The sequence below is a fragment of the Grampus griseus genome, assembly GCF_964374135.1.
Source record: "Grampus griseus genome assembly, chromosome: 4".
Classification (NCBI taxonomy): Eukaryota; Metazoa; Chordata; class Mammalia; order Artiodactyla; family Delphinidae; genus Grampus; species Grampus griseus.
Window position 1 is genome coordinate 122,567,790 of NC_138997.1, and position 17,500 is coordinate 122,585,289.

Below are 17,500 nucleotides of genomic sequence, written 5' to 3' on the forward strand. Positions count from 1 at the left end.
ATACACTGTAATCGCCATTGATCTGTGGGCCACAGCTCACACAGGAAGGCCTGAGGTGGCCTCTCAGAGACAGGTGATTAGCCCATTGGGTCACTTCTCCTGTCACAGCACAGTAGTGACAAGAGCAGGGACTTTGAAGCCAGACCTGAGTTCATATTCTAGCTATGTCACTTGCAAGCTGTGTGCCTTTGAGTAGGTAACCTTTCTCTGCCTTGTTTTCATTTCTGAAAACTGGGGACAAAATTATATACTTAATAAGATTGTTGTAAGGATAAAATGAGTTAATGTATGGAAAGGGCCTGGCACATCGTTGCTGCTCAATAAACGTTCACCTCCTTCCCTCCACTCTGCTAGAAGGCCTTTCTGTAACACCAAGAATTGTCCTCTGGTAATTCTATAGGAAAGGCCTCTTTAGTGTGAAATCATCTGCCAGTTGTGCCCAGGACACAGACTTCACAGCTCTTCAGAGCCCTCTAAGGGGCAGGGCTCAGGCCAGAAAGATACTTCACTTTACCTGCAGCAGGATGGTCCTGGGGACCTCCGCCCTTGCCAAGGTAGAGCTCTCTTTCTCTGTGTAGTTGGGACGGCCCCATCCTCATCTGGAGTTTACCCTGGGTTTTGAAGAGCCTGTAAACTAGAGCAGCTAGGAAGGCCTAGGGCTGAGCAGGAGATCAGCACCCCCCCTCAGATTTTGACTTCTGATGAAAGCACCACTGGCTTCACCTCCTCTCCTAAATCTCCTTTGAAATGCTTGTGTCTCTGATAGACTTGGAACAGACTGCATGCTCAGGGATGCTTTTTTCCCAGGTCTTCTGCCAGGGCCTTCTTCAAAGCTGGACTGATCCCTTGGTTCTGATAATGCACAGTGACTGTCAAGACTTGTGGGGCAGAAGCTGGCAGAAATCTTTGCCTTCCCAAATTGCTCCTGGATGTTGATCCAAGCCATCTGGACATATTTAGATGATAAATCAGAAAGAGCACCTTTGCCCTCTTCTCCCAGATCTAGAAACAATGGGGAGAATTATCAGTAAGCAGTATCCGTAAAATATGAAATGTCAGCTCTCCCTTTGCCCATCTCAGCCTGTGACATGCCACATCCAATTTGTCTTTGTTCCAACTGTGAGAGGACTTAATTTCATCATCCTGGCCTTTGGCAGTTAAGTGTTCTCCAAAGATGTGATCTATGCTAATCTTTCAAAGTCCTGCTTAAGCAATTGTAGATAATACAGGAGGAGAGGAAACCTTGGAAACCATCATTATTATCCTACTTCTGCCCTGCTGAAACTCAATCCAAACCCCCCATGTTTTGACTTCTCTCTTCCCTACATAGATGGAATATGTTGTGCTTTTGTTAAGATGAAAAATCCAAATAATTAGAGAGTGAACAAAGTTTCAGTGAGTTTGCTGTTTCAGATTTCTCTTGAATAAAACTGTTACTTTAATCATTAAATCATTGCTTAAATGGCTTTGTGTGGCGATATCTTATTTCTCTTTAACCTTGGGATTGTTAGCAGTTAGAAGAAAAGAGCAGTGTCTTAGATCGGTGGTTCTCAGACTTCAGCGTACATCAGAATAAAATGGAGGGCTAATAAAAAACTCAGATTGCTCAGCCTGACCCTCTGTAGGTCAGGCATAAGGCTCAAGAATTTGCATCAACAGGTGATGCTGATGCTGGTGGTCCAGGAACCACACTTTGAAAATTACTGATTTATATAATAAAAACCTGACCATTTGGAACCTTAGAGAGTGGAATTATTTTGTAATGCAAAGTATACCAGATTTGATATGGGTTCAAGTGGCACCTTTGCAAATTATAAAAGGTGAAACAACTGAGTCTCTCAGACTCAGTTTCATCATCTGATAATCAGGAATGAAAATAATGCCTGCATCACAGAATTGCTATAAAGGTAAGATAAGCTCATGTATGTGAAAGAGCTTGGTAAATGGCAAAACACAATCTAAGTTTAATTCTTCCTAGATATACTTTTAATAGTCAACTTTTATCTTAAAAATGAAAGCTTTTATTTTAACTTCTGGGATAGAAGTCTTTCATTGTTACCATCATAATAACAGTGACAATAATATTGATAGAAGTCTACTAGTCTACTCATTGCACTTTCTGTACTGGGCACTTAACACATTTTCTTTATGTCTTTCAAAAACCTCATAAAATCTACTTTATCATGTAAATTCTTTGCCTATCTAAAAGGAGTATACTGGACAGAATTTAAATTTTTCTTGAGGCCTCAGGGCAGGGCAGCCTCCTTGGGTGTGTGAGGCCCCTGTCTATATAAGCAATATGACTAAAAATATATTACATGTGGTGCACCCATACCATGGAATATTATTCAGAACTAAAAAGAAATGGGCTAGCAAGCCAAGAATAGACATGGAAGAAACTTAGCTGTATATTACTAAGTGGAAGAAACCAATTTGAAAAGGTTACATAGTATGTGATTCCAACCATGTGACATTCTGGAAAAGGCAAAACTGTGAAGACAGTAAAAAAAAAAAAATCAGTGGTTGCCAGGGGCTGAGGGAGGGGAGAGGGATGAATAGGTAGGACACACAGGGTTTTTAGGGCAGTGGAACTACTTTGTATGATACCATAGTGATGGATACAAGCAGGGAGTATATGTGAAGTCTCTGTATGTTCCTCTCAATTTTGCTGTGAAACTAAAATGCTCTAAAAAAATAGTCTTTAAATTGAAAAAAAAAGATAAGTGGTTGTCAGGTGTTGGGGGAGATGAATAGGCAGAGGACAGAGGATTTTTAGGGCAGTGAAATTACTGTTTGATACTGCAATGATAGATGCTTGTCATTATACATTTGTCCAAACCCATAGAATGTACAACACCAAGAGTGAACCCTAATGTAAACTTTGGACTTTATGTGGCAATGATGTGTCAATGTTGGTTCATCACCTGTAACAAATGAACCACTCTGGTAAGGGATGTTGATGGTGGGGGAGACTGTGCGTGGGTGGGTATGGGGGTATCTGGGAAGTCTGTACTTTCTGTTCAATTTTGCTGTGAACCCCAAACTGCTCTATTTCCTTTGCATGTGTGTGCGTGTTTTATTGACGTATAGTTGCTGTACGGTATTATATAAGTTACAGGTGTACAATATAGTGATTCACAATATTCAAAGGTTATACTTCATTTATAGTTATTATAAAATACTGGCTATATTACCCGTGTTGTATATCCTTGTAGCCTATTTTATACCTAATAGTTTGCACCTCTTACTCCCCCACCCCTATAGTGCCTCTCCCCTACTCCCCACTGGTATCCACTAGTTGCTTCTCTTTGAGTCTGCTTCTTTTTTTGTTATATTCACTAGTTTGTTGTATTTTTTAGATTCCACATATAAGTGATAGCATACGGTATTTGTCTTTGTCTGACATTTCAGTCAGCATAATGCCTTCCAAGTCCATCCATGTTGCTGCAGATGGCAAAATTTCATTCTTTTTTATAGCTGAGTAATATTCCATTGTATATGTGTGTGTATATATGCACACCACATCTTCTTTATCCATTCATCCATTGATGGATGCTTAGGTTGCTTCCATATCTTAGCAATTATAAATAATGCTGCTGTGAACATTGGGGTATGTGTATCTTTTTTTGAATTACTGTTTTTGTGTTTTTTTGGATATATACCCAGGAGTGGAATTGCTGGGTCATATGGTGGTTCTATTTTTAGTTTTTTGAGAAACCTTCATGCTGTTTTCACAGTGGCTGCACTAGTTTACACTCCCACCAACAGCATATGAGCGTTCTCTTTTCTCCACATCCTTGCCAACATTTGTTATTTGTTTTCTTTTTGATGATAGCCATTCTGACAGGTGTGAAGTGATATCTCATTGTGGTTTTGACTTGCATTTCCCTGGTGATTAGCAGTGTTGAGCATCTTTTCATGTGTCTCTTGGCCATCTGCATTTCCTCTTTCAAAAAATGTCTGTTTAGGTCTTCTGCCCATTTCTTAATCAGGTTGTTTGTTTTTTTTGATGTTGAGTTGTATGAGCCATTTATATATGCTGGATATTAATCCCTTATTGATCATATCATTTGCAAATACTTTCTCCCATTTAGTAGGTTGTCTTTTCATTTTGTTGATAGTTTCCTTTGCTGTGCCAAAGCTTTTAAGTAGGTCCCATTTGTTGTTTTTTTTTTGCTTTGATTTCCATTATTCTAGGAGATAGATCCAAAAAAATATTGCTGTGATTTATGTCAAAGAGTGTTCTGCTTATGTTTTCCTCTAGGTGTTTTATAGTATCCAGTCTTACATTTAGGTCTTTAATCCATTTTGAGTTTATTTTTGTGTATGGTGTTAAAGAATATTCTAATTTCACTTTTTTAACATGTAGCTGTCCAGTTTTCCCAACACCATTTATTGAAGAGACTGTCTTTCTCCCATTGGATAGTCTTGCCTCCTTTGTTGTCGATTAATTGACCATAGGTGCATGGGTTTATTTCTGGGCTTTCTATCCTGTTCCATTGACCTGTATGTTTGTTTTAGTGCCAGTACCATACTGTTTTGATGACTGCAGCTTTGTAGTATAGTCTGAAGTCAGGGAGCCTGATTTCCTCCCCCTCTGTTTTTCTTTCTCAAGATTGCTTTGGCTATTTGGTGTCTTTTGTGTCGCCATACAAATTTTAAGATTTTTTGTTCTAGTTCTGTGAGAAATGCCAATGGTAGTTTGATAGGGGATGCATTGAATCTATAGATTGCCTTGGGTAGAATAATCATTTTGACAATATTGATTCTTCCAATCCAAGAACATGGTATATCTTTCCATCTGTTTGTGTCAGCTTTGATTTCTTTCATTAGCATCTTATAGTTTTCTGTGTACAGGTCTTTTGCCTCCTTAGGTAGGTTTATTCCTAGGTATTTTATTCCTTTGGATGCATTGGTAAATGGGATTGTTTCCTTAATTTCTATTTCTTTTAGTTTGTTGTTAGTATATAGAAATGCAAAATATTTCTATGTATTAATTTTTTATCCTGCAGCTTTACTGAATTCATTGGTGAGCTCTAGTAGATTTCTGGTGGCATCTTTAGGATTTTCTATGTGTCGTATCATGTCATCTGCAAACAGTGACAGTTTTACTTCTTCCTTTCCAATTTGGATTTCTTTTATTTCTTTTATTGTATCGCTATAAACTTCCCTCTTAGACTGCTTTTGCTGCATCCCATAGGTTTTGAATTGTTGTGTTTTCATTTTCATTTGTCGGTATTTTTTAAAAATTTATTTATTTTATATATTTTATTTTTGACTGTGTTGGGTCTTCACTGCTGTGCGCGGGCTTTCTCTAGTTGCGGTGAGTGGGGGCTACTCTTTGTTGCAGTGCATGGGCTTCTCATCGTGGTGGCTTCTTTTGTTGTGGCTCATGGGCTCTAGAGCACAGCCTCAGTAGTTGTGGCGCAGGGGTTTAGTTGCTCCACAGCATGTGGGATCTTCCCGGACCAGGGCTCAAACCCATGTCCCCTGCATTGGCAGGCGGATTCTTAACCAGTGTGTCACCATGGAAGCCCCCTCTCTTGGTATTTTTTAATTTCCTTTTTGATTTCTTTGATGCATTGCTTGTTTAGTGGCATATTGTTTAGCCTCCATGTGTCTGTGGTTTTTTTGCAGTTTTTTTTCTTGTAGTTGATTTCTAGTCTCATAGTGTTGTGATTGGAAAAGATGCTTGATAAGATTTCAATTTTCTTCAATTTTACCAAGGCTTGTTTTGTTGCCCAGCATGTGATCTATCCTGGAGAATGTTCCATGTGCACTTGGAAAGAGTGTGTATTCTGTTGCTTTTGGATGGAATGCTGTCTATATATCAGTTAAGTTCATTTGGTCTAATGTGTCATTTAAGGACTGTGCTTCCTTACTGATTTTCTGTCTGCATGATCTTTCCTTGATGTAAGTGGAGTATTAATGTCCCCTACTATTCTTGTGTTACTGTCAGTTTCTCCTTTATGTTCATTAATATTTGCCTTATATATTTAGGTGCTCCTCTCTTGGGTGCATATGTATTTACAATTGTTGTATCTTCTTGGATTGATCCCTTGATCATGATGTAGTGTCCTTTGTCTCTTGTAGCAGTCTTTATCTTAAAGTTTCTTTTGTCTGATATAAGTATTGCTACTCTGGCTTTCAGTTGATTTCCATTTGCGTGAGTCTCTTGTAGGCAACATGTATATGGGTCTTGCTTTTGTATCCATTCAGCCACTCTGTGTCTTTTGGTTGGAGTATTCAGTTCATTTACATTTAAGGTAATTATCAATATGTAGTCATTATTGCCTTTTTGTCAATTGTTTTAGATTTGTTTTTGTAGGTCTTTTTTTCCCCTTATTTTCCTCTTCTCTTGGGATTTGATGACTATCTTCAGTGTTATTTTGGATTCCTTTTTCTTTTTTGTGTGCATATATAATTATAGATGTTTGGTTTGTGTTTACTGTGAGGTTTTTGTATAGTAATCTCCCTCTCTCTCTCCCTCTCTCTCTCTCTCTCTCTCTCTCTCTCTCTCTCTCTATATATATATATATATATATATACACATGATTGTTTTAAGTTGCTGATCTCTTAATTTCAAAGCAAGCTGGCTAAGAACAAAGCAATTAGTGAAAATGAAAGAGGTCTAGAGACTGAGGCTTAGCATGTGTTCTTTTTTTTTCATTTTAACATCTTTATTGGAGTATAATTGCTTTACAGTGTTGTGTTAGTTTCTGCTGTATAACAAAGTGAATCAGCTGTATGTATACATATATCCCCAGGTTTCAGTTTTTTTTTTTTTTTTAACATCAAATGCATTTTAAAACCCTGCATTTGTATTCTCCTCCCTTCATGATTACTGTTTTTGATATCATATTTTACATCTCATTGTTCTGTATATCCCTTAATTGCTTATTGTGGATATAGATGATTTTACTACTTTTGTCTTAACCTCCCTACTAGCTTTGTGTGTAGATGATTTCCTAGCTTTACTGTGTGTTTGCCTTTACCAGTGAGCTTTCTCATTTTGTAATTTTCTTGTTTCTAGTTGTGGCCTTTTCTTTTTCACCTATAAAATTTCCTTTAATTGGTTGTAGAGCTGGTTTGGTAGTTCTGAACTCTTTTAGCTTTTGCTTGTCTGTAAAGCTTTTGATTTCTTCCTCAAATTTGAAGGAGAACCTTGCTGGGTAGAGTATTCTTGGTTGTAGGTTTTCCCCTGTCATCACTTTAAATATATCATGCCACTCCCTTCTGGTCTGCAGAGTTTCTGCTGAAAAATCAGCTGATAGCCTTATGGGAGTTCCCTTTATGTTATTTGTTGTCTTTTTTTGTCCCTTGCTGCTTTTAACATTCTCTCCTTATCTTTAAATTTTGTCATTTTAATTATGTTGTGTCTTGCTCTATTCCTCTTCATGTTAATCCTGTATGGGACTCTCTGCGCTTTCTGGTTTTGGGCAACTGTTTCCATTCCCAGATTAGGGAAGTTTTCAGCTATTATGTCTTCTATATTCTCAGCACCTTTCTCTTTCTCTTCTCCTTGGAGTCCTATAATACAGACATCAGTGGGCTTGATGTTGTCCCAGAGGTCTCTTAAACTGTCCTCATTTCTCTTCATTCTTTTTTCTTTTTTCTGTTCAGTGGCAGTGATTTCCTCTACTCTGTCTTCCAACTTGCTGATGTGTTCCTCTGTATCATTTAGTCTACTGTTGATTCCTTCTAGTGTACTTTTCATTTCTATTATTGTATTCTTCACCTCTGTTTGGTTGTTCTTTATATTTTCTAACTCTTTGTTAAAAATTTCTAACTTCTTGCTCTGTGCATCCATTCTTCTCCCGAGTTCTTTGATCATCTTTACATCTGAACTCTTTCTTGGGTAGGTTGTCTGTCTCCACTTCACTTAGTTCTTCTTCTGGGGTTTTATCTTGTTCGTTCATCTGGAACATAGTCCTCTGCTGCCTCATTTTGTTTAAGTTGCTATTTATATTTTTATGTATGTGGTAGGTTAGTTATGTTTCTCAACCTTGGAGAAGTGGCCTTCTGTAGGAGATGCCCTATGCCTCACAACAGCACACTCCCCTCTTGTCACTCAAGCTATATGCTCTAGGGGTTCCCCCTAAGAGGGCTGTGTGGGTCCTTCTGTTTTGATGGGCTGACTATGTGGGTGGTCTTACAGGTTTGGGTGACCCCCAGCCTGGTTGGTTGCCAGGCCCTGCCTCATGTGGATGTTGCTGGCTGCTAGTTAGTGTGGCCTGGTCATGAGGCAGCTGGCTGCAGAACCCTAGGAGGCCCTGGGGCTAGTCCTGGCTCACTGGTGGGTGGAGTCTGGGTCCAGAAGACTCCAGGGCTGGTGCCAGCTCATTGGTGGATAAAGCCAGGTCCTGGGGTTAGTGCCAGATTACTGGCAGGCAGAGGTTCAGGTCCTGAAGTTGCTGCAGGGCCCAGAAATCCTGGAGCTGGTGTCAGGTCACTGGGGCAGAGGCGGGGGGTGGGGTGGGGGTGGGGGGCACCAGTTCCTGACACAGTTGGGTATGGGGTCTGGGGAAGCTTGTGCTGACCTGCTAGTGGGCACAGCCAGGGCCTGGCTTGTCCCAGGGTGGGGTCTGGCCTGCTGTGGGTAGGCTGTGTCCACAGGTTGTGTGAGTGTAGTTTTCTTGTGTCTCATGTCTGCCCCCTGATGGTTGAGGCTGGTCTAGAGGCTAATACAGGCTTCCTGGAGGGCACGGTCAGTACCTGCCCACTGGTGGATGGAGCTGGGTCTTGGCCCTCTGATGGGCAGGGCCATGTGTAGGGGAGTGTCAAGAGATGGCTATGGGCTCAGGAAGTCTTTAGGAAGCCTGTCTGCTGATGGGTGGGGCTGTGTTCCTGCCCTGTTAGTTGTTTGACCTGAGGTGTCCAAGCACTGGTGCCCTAAAGGCTGTTGGGTAAGGCCAGGTTTTGGCACTAATGAGCTAGAGGAAGGATCCCAAAATGGCGGCCACCAGCAGGCAGGTCCGTGTGGTAGAAGGAGCTCCCCAGTGTGGCTGCCGCCAATGTCTGTGTCCCCAGGGTGAGCCTCAGCCACCCCTGCCTATCCGGGAGACTCTCCAAGACCAGCAGGTAGGTCTGGACCTGGATCCTATCAAATTACTGCTTTTACCCTGGGTCCTGGTGTGAGATTTTATGTGTACCTTTTAAGAATGAAGTCTCTATTTCCCCCAGTCCTGTGGGGCTCCTGAAATTAAGCCCCACTGACCTTCAACACCAAATCCTCTGGGGGCTCATTTTTCCAGTGCAGGATCCCTGGGCTGGTGAGCCCAACAGAACTCTCACTCCTGTGGGACAACCTCTGCTGTATAATTATTCTCCGGTTTGTGGGTTGCCCACCTAGGGCTATGGGACTTGGTTATATCATGAGTCCACCCCTCCTACCTGTCTCACTGTGGTTCCTGCTTTATGTCTTTAGCTGTAGAAGATCCTTTTTGGTAGGTGCAGTCTTTTTCATCAGTGATAGTTCTGCAATTAGTTGTGGTTTTTGTGTGCTCATGAGAGGTGATCTCAGGGTCTTTCTACTCTATCTTGGCCAATCCTCTTCCAACCCAAAACTGCTCTGAAAAATGGTCTATTAAAAGAACACACCAAAAATGTATTACATAATTCGTGAGTCCATGTGAGAGTGACTGTGTTAGACAGAATAATGGCCCCCAAAGATGTTCACATCCTAACCCCTGGAACCTGTGACTATGCCACTTTGCATGGCTAATGGAGCTTTGCAGATATGATTGTTAAGCATTTTCAAATAGGAAGCTCATCCTGGATTATCTGGGTGGGCCACATGTAATCCTAAGGATCCTTACAAGAGGGAGACAGGAGTGTTAGAGAAGACAATGTGAGGATGGAAGCGGGGGTCAGGGGGAGTGTGTGTATGTGTGACTGTGAGAGAGGGAGAGTGCTTTGAAGATGTTATGCTGTTGGCTTTGAAGATGGAGGAAGAGGTCATCAACTAAGCAGTGCAGGCAGCCTCTGAAAGCTCAAAAAGGCAAGGAAATGGCCTCTAGATGGAATGTAGCCTTGCTGACACATTTTAGACTTTTGATCACCTGAATTATAAGATAATAAATTTGTGTTAATTCAGTACATTTGTGGTAATTTGCTACACCAGCAGTAGGAAACTAATATCATGTTTTTTCAATGAAAATTTAGGAAATTGAATACAGAAGCGATATGTACATATTTCATTACCATGTAAAAATCAATTCATGTTGATAGTGTTCAATTTCAGGAACCACCTGCTTGTATTCTTTACTGTCAAATGTGTTCTTTGTCTCTAACTTCATAACTCCCACTGACAGAAGAAAATAGTGACTGTTATACTCACAATGCTGTGGTCTTTAAAACCAGTTTGTACAAAAATAATGTAGATCTTCTTGCCTCTGCAGTTCCCTAATACCATTTATTTATAATGGTTATATGATTACTCATGACGCTGCCTCATTCATTGTGCTGCCTGTGAATACTCGCTTCCAATGACTCAAAGTTTGTTCGTGTGTTTCAGTGCTGATTATCACAGATGCAAGTCTTAAACAGGATAGGCAGGAAAAAAATGTGAATGATAAGTTCTGGTCGTGTGAAATTTACTTTTCAGAATTTTCTAATATAAAATAGAACAACATATCTTCCAACTATGCTTCTCTTGAATTCTTTAGTGAATTCACTGCATTCCTAAAATGGGATCTCTTTCAGTGTTGACTTCACTCCTGCCTTCTATACAGCCACCAGCAGGAAGGAGAGGGGAGGAAGATGTTCTTATTTGCACATTCTCTGTGCTCTCAAAGGGCACAGCTTACAAGCAGACCCAGGAAAGCGCTGATTTACCACATTCAGACACAGGAGAGGACATTGATTGAAAAGACCCATTGGTATGAGCAAGTCTCTAAACCCTAACAGGAGGTAGGCATAGCTCTCCAAGAACATCATGGCGACAGTGGCTCGTATGGAGCTTTGTGGAGGTGGTCCTGTAAATAAGTTCCTTTGGAGAGCATGCTGTGGTCAGATGGCTTTACTGACACTCCCTGCCTTGACCCCCACCCCTCCGTAGGCTATACCTTGGGACAGCGCACATACTGAACACACTTACCTAGGATTTTCAACTTGCACTGGATCAGGGTAGAAAGAAACAAATCCCCAGTGTTTACTGTTTTTATTAGATTAATCACACCCGTTTTAGGACTGTGGACTGATGGCTGTCACCCTCCAATCACATATCTGACTGGGTTAAGGGTGGAACAGGAGACCAAGACTGCCATTTTAGGGGTCTCCCTTCATTTGGAAACACAAGAGTGAGGAGTCAATGATTCCTCCCAACCACCTCTATCAAAGAGTTCTGTTGCCTGAATTTCTTGGGTATCTGATCGTACAGTCTTGTGGCTTCTGACTTTGTACACTGTGAATTGTTTCCTCATGTATTTTGCAATTATGAATTTTTCTTTAGTGGCATTATTTCTGTGGAAATTTCATGGGCCTATTTGAGGCTGTGTTCTTCCAAAGACATTTTGCCTTTGCTTTTGCCAGTTGTTCAGGGATATTACCTGCCTGAGACTTCTTTTTCTGCTATTTATCAATAACTTGGGTAGTCCTGCATCACATTCAAACCCCAAATCTGTGTTAATGTGAGGATGGACTCAATGTTACAATTTTTTTTTTTAAACCAGAGCTCAGATTAAGACAGGCATGCTTCCTTCAGTTGTCCTGTGTCTCTGTGTCTCTGAGTGAATTTTACCCCCTCCCCTTTCTACATGTTGAGAGCACAGCTTTCAGAGTTTTCAGTCTTGCTTGGAGGGCCATTCCCCAAGTGCTTCACTGGATCTCAAGACCATGTTTCCTGGTCTGATTTAAAACCCCTTCATTATATAGATCTGCAAATATTCCCAGGCCTGACATAGTATCATCTCACATGCTTGCTGATTGGATTTTTAATTTGCTTTATTTTGGCCTGTGGGGATTTCTCTTATTTTCTTAAAAGCTCAAATATACCTTTAAAGGACATTAGCTGGAGTATAATATATAAAAATACTGAATCATCATGTTGTACACCTGAAACTAACATAATATTGTAAATCAACTACACTTCAATTAAAAAAAATGACATTTATTTTATATAACATTCATAAGTATTCATAATATTTGTAAATATATTTTTAACCCTTATCATTTAAAAATATAAAATTTATAATTATTTAAATAAATTGTGAGAAGGCTTTCAAGTTCTCAAGTTTGCTACTTCTAGGTCTTCACATGTTTTCTTCTGCCTAGGAATACTCTTCTTCCTTTTCACTTAGCTATAAACCAGTTGTCACACACTTAAAGAACCATCTGTAAACCCTCCACTCCCATCCTCAGTGCATAGACATGGTTGTCTCTTTGCCCTGGTGTGTAGCCTCCTCTGGACTAGATGCTTTGTGAGACCATGCCTATTAGTTTACCCCAGCCTGACACTCAGGAGAGAATCAAGTATTTATGAATGAATGAACGTCTTCTGTTTGCTTATTTTTATTTTTAAATGTAAATCTTGTCTTTTCCACAAGATCATTGGCCTCTAGCCTTTGTGAATTTTCCTTGGCTCCTAGCAGTATGGTAAAACTCCCTGGGAGTAACTCCACCAATGGTTATCAATTTATGAGTTAAAGCCTGGTAACTAATTTTTCACAATAGAAAACAAATATTCTTACCCCAAATTGTTTGATTCAGTTTTTTTTTTTCATCTTAAAATTCAGTTCTTTTCCAACTGAGAATTTCTAAAAATGCTGTATTGAGTTTTCTGTTGTCCTTCATTGGAATTACCTTCTCCTTTCTTTATAAAAAATTCAATTTTATGTCAAATGGGAAAGGAGAGAAGTCTAGTCTTTCACTCAGTGTTTGTTGAGTACCTTCAAAGTACAAGACAGAGTACAGAGATGCTGGTGGGAGGGCTGTGTAATTCAGGTAGGTGTTCTTAGAGCAGGGGAGAATCAAGTATGTTTGAAGCCCTTATGAATGGAGCCAGAACAGAAAAAGAGAAGCAGAGGTTTAAGAAACAGAGGAAATAATGATAGGACATGGTCCTGCCTTCATACACTCCTCCAAGTGCATTACTCATTCTAACAGACTCGGTAGAGCACCCTTAGTAACTACTTCTGTTGGCTTTTCTGGAGAGAGAGCAGCTGTAGCCGAGGTAGTTGTTGAGCATGTTTTATACTTTTTCTCCTTGGTCAGGGTGCATCAGCGAGATCAGGGAATTCGTGATTTTTCAGAGAGCTGGTTGGTAAAGGGGGAAGCTGGTGTCTTAGAGGAATATATGCTGGATTGGCGTCATATAAAGCCTAAAAAACACTCCTGTTGGGTAGGGGAAACAGTGATATGAAGTGAAATATGGCTCTAAAAGTAATATAGGGGATATTAACATTTAAAGCTATTGTGATAGTTCATGTTCATTCCTTTTTTCTCCCCCTTAGCCATGCAGTCTTGTCCCTTAAATTCACTTAGAAAGATGAATCCTAGAATGTGCCATTGGGATTCTGTCAGATGACTGAGTCAACTCAGTTCCTGAATATTTACACACCACACACATACACGCACATGCACGCTCATACGTACACTTAAAATGAGGCAAACATGCCATTTAATTAGATTTCTTTTGATTCAAATAATTATTTTGATTCCATTCATAATTCTTGTGGATATTTATTTTGAAAAAATGGATTGTAAATTAGAAACATAGAGTCTTTCTCCTGCCAAGGCTGAATATAGCTTAAAATCAAGGAATATTCTCTGCAGGTTCAAAGTGTTTCTGTTAATTTGTTATATGCCTTAAAAAACCAGAAAATTATATACTGACATTTGCATATATCAAATATATCCCTGTCTGCTGAGAAGGCAGCACAGCGGATAGCAAGAATGTGGGTTCAAGAGAGTTGTCAAATGCCTCCCTTTTCTACAAGAAGGGATGATGTCTCTGTGGATGGAATATTGAGTATCAATCAGAGAGACTTCAGGTGATCAGTTATTGTTTGGGGAAAATCTTAAAGAAATGATCCTGGACAAAGGAAAGTAAGCAAATCTTAATTCCCCATTGATTTTTTCCATTTGTTTTTCTTTAGCTGGTAAAAATCTTTAAAAAAGCAGTTTTATTCATGTTTGTACCCAGTAAGATTACTTCTTTAAATACAGCTGAAACTGGCGCACTCTAGTGATCAGAAGGTCTAAAATATTGTTTTACATGAGCTTTCATTTTACTTTTGCCTTTAGCTTTGTGAATTAGGCATAGCCTAGATATTCTGCTCCACGTGAAGAGGGCTTGTCTAGTGGCAAAAGTAAATAACGAGTCAGAAATCTTGCATTTAATTATACCTCCATGCCGCTAGACTAGCAGCACTGAAGCACGGTGGTACCTGGGATCCTGTGATGGCACGGCATTAGCTATTACTAGATGAACTAAAGGAACGTTAACTCTAAAATCCCAAACAAAACCAGATCTGCTGGGTGTGGGAAATCTTGTATCTAATGCTTCTAGGTAGCCCATTTGATCCACTAAGAGTGGATTTGGGACCTTTTACTATTAAAATTCAAAAAGAGAATTAAGTGGAATAAATACCTGCTTTCAAACTAGACAGATCTGGGATCGAATCCAGCTCATGCCATTTGGCAAGTATTTAATTCCTAAGCCTTAGCTCCGCATGCAACCTGAGGATGGTAACAATCATCACCCTCTATAGAATTGTCAGGGACTTGAGAAGTGGTGAGGTGTATGGAAAATGTTGCCCTCAAACTGGTAGCAAAGAATATTAACAAGAAGACTATTACTGAGGTGTCTAGGCTGAGGAAAGAAAGGAGTTTATTAAACCACATCTTTTTCAGCTAACAGGACCACAGGTTAGCCTGATTAAGGTCTCTCAAACTATTGGGTCCATTCTCCCTGCCTAAAATTCAGAGTCCCTAATAATCACACAACACTCATACCTGCTTGTTCACTCTTCTTTTTATTCTTACAAAGCATGGCAAAATGAGGAGGCAACTGACAAGCGAAGAGTTTGCGCAGTGGAGAACCACCCTGACCGTCTCTTGACTTTACAGGGATCGTAGGTGGGTAAGTGTTCCTTTAAAGTGATTTTGTCATAGGAGAGTCACATGAAATGGTTCTCATGGTGGGGGGAGAGGAAAGACAAGAAATCAACATTCACAATTACTTAAAATGACTTAAAAGCTAAACATAATATACATAGTAACTCCTTTATCCTAGTACAAAAATAGTGCCAGAAACTATATATTTGTTCAAATGTATTGAAAAGGTGTAAGAATACAAATAGATATTAACAGTGGCTAGTGATGATTCATAAGCTTTTTCTTAAACTGAAATAGAAATTTATATTTTCAACTATTTACATGGTGTTCAACATCTATTAAGATATGTTTACACAGACTTTTGAGAAGCATATGGAAGGGCAAAGTGAGCTTTAATACTTTCTTCCTCACTCCCTACGCTGGAGCAGAAGGGGTCCAAAACTGTGTGCAATTTAACAGTCTTAAGAGAACTCTTGAGTAATCTCTACCTGGCTAGCATATGGAAAAATAATCTACATAGTGGAATATATGACTCCTTACTTACATAAGGTGTTCTGTAAGCTATCAGCAGGCTAAGTGATTCATGCTTGCAAGAAGACAAGATGTTCACTGACTGACAGATTCTTAATAAGTTCCAGGTAAAGAAGGTCCTTGGAAAACTACGTAATACATATGTTATAGATGGAAATGAAAGTGATAACTGTACCCTATATTTTCATGTTAAATCGGCAGGATCAGAAGCTGGTAAGTCTCTTATCCAGCACTCCCTGCAGAGACTGTGAGCTCCTTGAGGTCACTGCTCTCTCTCCCCAGTGGAGCACAGTGCCTGACATGCAGCAGGAACTCAATAAAAGGTGGATCGAGGCATGTCTAACACTGAGCAGTTACATTATACCACCTTGTTTTAACTGTAGTTGTTCCCAGGAGAGGAGAGCAGTTACATCCCTCCCCCCACCCCGCCTTCTTAAATCAATCTTGTAAAACAAAACAAGCAGCATTTCTTTTGATGGCCTGTAAAGCTTTAGGAGTACAATCAGGTGGAAAACACAGGAAAATTGAACATCAGATTGGAGTAGGTCTAACATTTGTGCTCTGTGCTGAAAATAAAGGCACTTCACTGCTAGGCAAGAATATATCTGTAACCGGTTTCCTCCCGCAATCCATTATTTCCAGTACACTTTCATACACTTTCTTTTCTCCAACACTCCTATGGAAGGAAACCATTCTTCATAGTAAAGAGATCAGTGGTGAAACATCATCGTCCAGGGTTTGTACCGTGAGATGAGGTGCTCAAACAGCTCTAAATCTCACACATCTAGTGATCTGCATGAGAAGCCAAAGAAATGTACTATCTTTTTCTCAGTCTTGGAAACTCAACACAGGAAATGACTTAAGGGATTAGATACCTTGCTCTTTGGCCTGCTATCCCATTTCTGACAGTGGTCTCCAGGGCCCATTAGGGCTTACACAGTAGCTGCCTTCTGTGACATCCTCCTCTGAGACAAGGCTTAGCCCAAACATAACTCCTTCAACAGCACAACTTGTTCACACTCACAGAGGTTAAAGAGACTTACACAAGTTCACACAGGATTGTGGCTGGCAAAGGCCAATCCTGTGAAAAGTACAAGACCAGGCAATTTTACAGACATCTTCTCACAACTTAGTAAAATAGTGGGAACTTTTGGGGCTGAAAATTGAAATGAAATGGTATCATGGTACTCAGCTATAATGAAAACAAACTAATCTAGAGCAAAAACAACTTCTTGCTAGGTTACAGGTAATATAAATATAGGGTAGGGTGAGAGAAGACTACATATATATATTTTTTCCAACTTGAGAAGATACTGGAAAGGAAATATCCACATAAGAAAATTTGTGCCCATGTACCAGGTAATAATCCATGTACGGAGTGATTTTCCTAAAAAATTAAGAATTATTTGAACCAAGTAACCAGTCCTAAAGAAGTATTCTTCTTCCGTATGAACTAAAATACCCAAAAATGAAATAGGTATGTCACTGCCCCACTTCTTTCAGTTTCTAAACTAGTAAGGTAAAATAAGCCATTATCTAAAAGTAAACCAAAAATTTATAATCTAAATACACTTTCTTGCTTTTTAAAATGACACACATACAAATCCTCCGCACATAGTCTACTGTGTCTTTAAAAATCTCAGTGACATATATTAGAGGGCTCTAAACAAACTACTAAAGTATTTGACTACCGATTTTAGCATAACTGCTAAATCACAATGTGTACGGCAAAAAGATAGGTTATTAAAGACTGCTATTCTTCAGACAGTTTTTCTGTACTAAGGAGTTGTGTCTGCATGCATAGGTGTATACCAGTATGTAGATACATTATTTTAGTGACAGTCTTTGTAAGTTACACACCAGTGCCACCAAGAGGCAACCTCACAGACCTCATGTATATTACATAAAACAG

At 39.7% G+C, this 17,500-nt stretch overlaps 1 long non-coding RNA gene across 6 annotated transcripts in view; it reads left to right on the plus strand.

Moving 5' to 3' along the window:
• Nucleotides 1-17,500, plus strand: part of LOC309821628 — a 116,454-nt gene that overhangs the window by 52,155 nt on the left and 46,799 nt on the right. For 4 of the 6 annotated variants that reach the window (XR_014296644.1, XR_014296645.1, XR_014296646.1 and 1 more), the window contains exon 5: nt 14,990-15,082. This is a non-coding gene — a long non-coding RNA (uncharacterized lncRNA). The remainder of the gene's footprint in view (nt 1-14,989; nt 15,083-17,500) is intronic. The other 2 variants (XR_014296647.1, XR_014296648.1) reach the window with 1 other exon arrangement.